We start from the raw sequence: 4,393 nt of genomic DNA, 5'->3' as shown, positions 1-4,393 counted from the left end.
AAGACTTGCTCACTCTCTGATTTGATTCCAACATGAAAAGCTGGATGTTGAAGCAGTTTTCATGGAAACCCTTAGCAAAGGCATCAGAGGGCCTGAACAAAGAAAGCCGCAGACTGACTTTGGATAAGTCACTGAAACTCCCCGGGTTTCAGCTGCCTCATCTGTAAAATGGGGGTAAGACAGTGACTGTCCAAAGTGAAGATGACTTTTCTGTACTTCCTTCAAGCTCTGAAAACCATGACAAATTGAAGGCCTTGATTTCATACCAAAGTAAAATGCACACACATGTGAATGTGCCCGATGGTTCTTGCTGACTCTAGAGGATGTGGTCAGGCCTGCCCCTGACATTTGCAGGGCCCAGGGCAAGTGGCCACGGAAAGGTTATAAATGGAGGCCCACATAGTGTATATATAGTATTTAAAAGTTGGAATTCAAGGTAATAAATTTAAATAAAATGTGTTTTGATCTCCTACCTTGACAAATATACCTTTAAAACCACCTAGAAGGCCAGGTTGGACTTAGAATCCTTGAACTCTTCAAAGCTCCACACCACACATTACCGTGTGTGCGTGCATGCATGTGTGCTAAGTCACTTCAGTCATGTCTGACTCTTGGCAACCATATGGACTGTAGCCCGCCAGGCTCCTCTGTCCATGGGATTCTCCAGGCAAGAATACTGAAGTGGGTTTCCATGCCCTCCTCCAGGGGATCTTCCAGACCCAGGGATGGAACCCATGTCTCCTGCATTGGGACGCAGATTCTTTACCACTATCGCCATCTGGGAAGCCCTACATGTGCCAGTGGGAGGGACTAACCCAGCCTCCCCCTTCTTCCCACTTCTGGCTCCATCTCATAATTCAAAGGGGGCCTTGTACTCATGCTGACAGCAGCCCAGCCTGCATGTCCACACTCCACACACACACACACATGCCAATGAGTCCAAGAGTGTGCATACCAGCAGCACAGTCCACTCTCTAGAGGATGATGGACCCGAGAAAGAAGCCTGGTAATGGGTTTGGTGCTGCTTGAGCAGGAAACCCCAGGATCCTGTGTACCCATGCAATGGTCTGAAAGAGTGAGCCCACTCTTACAGCTACAGACTCCTCACCCATGGGGTAGTGAATATCCACAGGAGGCCAGAGTGGAGCCAGGACAAAGATCCCTTCTGACGGGGTCTAAGGGCAGTCCTATCACTGGTGCAAATGACACGCCACGGACAGTGCGCTAATTCCCTTAATATATAAAGAGCCATTCCAAGTCAAAGAGAAAAAAATTAACCCCTCAATTAAAAGACAGACAGTTCATTTGAAAGACTATGCATGAGTGTGCGCTAAGTCACTTCCATTGTGTCCGACTCTACTATCCTATGGACGGTAGCCCGCCAGGCTCCTCTGTCCATGGGCATCTCCAGGCAAGAATACTGCAGTGGGTTGTTGTGCCCTCCTCCAGGGGATCTTCCCAACCCAGGGATCAAATCCATGTCTCTTTACATCTCCTGCATTGGTAGGCAGGTTCTTTACCACTAGCACCACCTAGGAAGCCCTAAAAGACTGAATAGTTCCTGAAGATGAAAAGATGCTCAGTCTCAAAGACCAAGAGTTTAACGGCTCAGTTTTGTTGCCTGGTAGAAGCATGATTTGGCAACAACTGTAAAAGTCACAGATGCTTGTGCTCTGTGTCCCAGCAATTACACAACTCATTATTTAACTCAAGAAATATTTTAACAAGAAATGGTATTTATTGCATCCATTTTTGGGAATAGCAAAATATTGGAATCAACATAAAGTGGAGCAATGCAGAGTAGGTTAACTTGGCAATGTCCTGGCACAGAACAGAATGGCACAGGGCAGAGCTGTGGGAACAAACTCCAGGACACGTTGCTAAAATAGAAAGCTTCCTGGGCCAGCGGTTGTGTGCTGCTTATTCCTGTGAAAAGAAACCACATTTACCATTATGCTCCATGTACAAAGATTTTCTGGAAAGATGCATGAGGGACTAAACAGTGGCTGCATCCAGGTGGGGAATCTGTTTGCCCAGGGACACCTGTGGGAGGGAGAGTTACTCTCTGGTGTATTTCTTTCTATGCCTTTTGAATTTGCACCATGTGTATGATTTTCTTGTTACAAAACATTCAAATGATAAAAAAGAAAAGCTTAGTTCAGCATTTCATATGTACCTTTCTTAAAGAACATATACTTTTCTATCTTATGTCATCTTTATTTACACATGAGTTTTGCAAATCTTAAAATTTTACAGTTTGAGAAGCCAGAATCCATGTCAAATAATTACAAATATTCTTGAGCACTTATTATCTGTGAAGTCCCATTCTCAATGACTTATGTATCATCTCCCTTATCTCTTTTCACTTATTAATGACCTTGGATGATATAAGTTCTGTTATTGTCATCTTGCACCTGAGGAACATTAAGGGTCCAGCAAGAGCTTTAAAGCTTTCCTCTTTGGAAGGAATGATGCTAAAGCTGAAACTCCAGTACTTTGGCCACCTCATGCGAAGAGCTGACTCATTGGAAAAGACTCTGATGCTGGAAGGGATTGGGGGCAGGAGGAGAAGGGGACGACAGAGGATGAGATGGCTGAATGGCATCACTGACTCGATGGACGTGAGTCTGAGTGAACTCCAGGAGTTGGTGATGGACAGGGAGGCCTGGCGTGCTGTGATTCATGGGGTCGCAAAGAGTCGGACACGACTGAGCGACTGAAGACTGAAGGCTACTGGTACAAGCTGGGTTTAGAAAAGGCAGAGGAATTAGAGATCAAATTGCCAACATTTGTTGGATCATGGAGAAAGCAAGAGAATTCCAGAAAAAAAATCTGCTTCTCCTACATTGACTATGCTAAGGCCTTTGACTGTGTGGATAACAACAAACTGTGGAAAATTCTTAAACAGGTGAGAGTACCAAACCACCTAATCTGTCTCCTGAGAAAGCTGTTATGTGGGTCAAGAAGCAACAGTTGGAACCAGATATGAAACAATGGACTGGTTCAAAATTGGGAAAGGAACATAAGAAAGCTGTACATTGTCACCTTGTTTAAGGTGCATTTAACTGATATGCAGTGTACATCAGGCAAAATGCCAGGCTGGATGAGTCATGAACTGGAATCAAGATTGCCAGGAGAAATATCAACAACTTCAGAAATGCAGATGATACCACTGCAATGTCAGAAAGTGAAGAGGAACTAAAGAGCCTCTTGATGAAGGTGAAAGAGGAGAGTGAAAAGGCTGACTTGAAATTCAACATTAAAAAAAACTAAGATGATGGCATCTGGTCCCATCACTTCATGGCAAATAGATAGGGAAAAGATGGAAACTGACAGATTTTCTTTTCTTGGACTCCAAAATCACTGATAAGGTGACTATAGCCCTGAAATTAAGACGCTTGCTCCTTGGAAGAAAAACTATGACAAAACCAGGCAACGTATTATAAAGCAGAGACATCACTTTACTGACAAAAGTCTGTATAGTCAAAACTATGCTTTTGCCAATAGTCATGTACAGATGTGAGAGTTGGACCATAAAGAAGGCTGAGTGCCGAAGAACTGATGTGGTGCTGGAGAAGACTCTTAAGGGTCTCTTGGATTGCAAGGAGATCCAACCAGTCAATCCTAAAGGAAATCAACCCTGAATATTCATTGGAAGGACTGATACTGAAGCTGAAGCTCCAATACTTTGGCCATCTGAGGCAAACAGCCGATTCATCAGAAAAGACCATAATGGTAGGAATGATTGAAGCAAAAGGAAAAGGGGGTGGCAGAGGATGAGATGTTTAGATAGCATCACCAACTCAGTGGACATGAACTTGAGCAAACTCTGGGAGATACTGGAGGTCAGAGGAGCCTGGCATGCTGCACTCCATAGTCACAAAGAGTCAGACACAACTTAGTGACTGAACGACAACAGCAAGTGCTGCCCGGCTCCCTGCTGGGGATGCTGTATGATTTTAAGACTGTTCTGCTCCAGTCCTGACTTGAAGAGCGCCTTAACTACTACACATAGTACCTCATTCTTCCTAGTCCCTGGAGTCGTGGAAGAGCTCTGTAAATTCTTATTGAATGGATGAAGGAATGCGTTGTTGAATGAATGAATGATGTTCTGGCCACATTCACAGCATCCTGCACACTGTATTTCTAGGTCACATGTATCCTGTTCTTCGCTCTGGGGAAGGGCAGAGAAGAGCAGGTCTCCTTATATATAGTCATGAGTTTCCTTTGCCCACTGCTGCCTGGAGGGAAATATGGGGAAGGAATTGACCAACAAAGGAAGATGAAGAGGTGGGTAGTTTCACACCAGAGGATAATTTTTTAGCAAATGTACTGGGGCTTAGACGAGAGCCGAAGGACCTATTCTGTCAATTCTGCATGAAGAATAGCTCAC

The 4,393-nt window shown here is 44.4% G+C and overlaps 1 long non-coding RNA gene across 1 annotated transcript; it reads right to left on the bottom strand.

Moving 5' to 3' along the window:
* Positions 1–1,716: 1,716 nt before the first annotated feature.
* LOC147357442 (uncharacterized) lies at positions 1,717–4,174 on the bottom strand. Its single transcript, XR_015141829.1, has 2 exons — positions 4,019–4,174; positions 1,717–1,926 (listed from the first exon to the last, which is right to left on the bottom strand). It is a non-coding gene; the product is annotated as an uncharacterized LOC147357442 (long non-coding RNA).
* Between the last annotated feature and the right edge of the window lie 219 nt (positions 4,175–4,393).

Source organism: Bos grunniens, chromosome 15, assembly GCF_055505025.1.
Source record: "Bos grunniens cultivar Pamir isolate PY7600 chromosome 15, Bosgru_T2T1.0, whole genome shotgun sequence".
Taxonomy (NCBI): Eukaryota; Metazoa; Chordata; class Mammalia; order Artiodactyla; family Bovidae; genus Bos; species Bos grunniens.
Note: the sequence above shows the minus strand (reverse complement) of the source record. Positions and strands in the feature narration are given on the sequence as shown.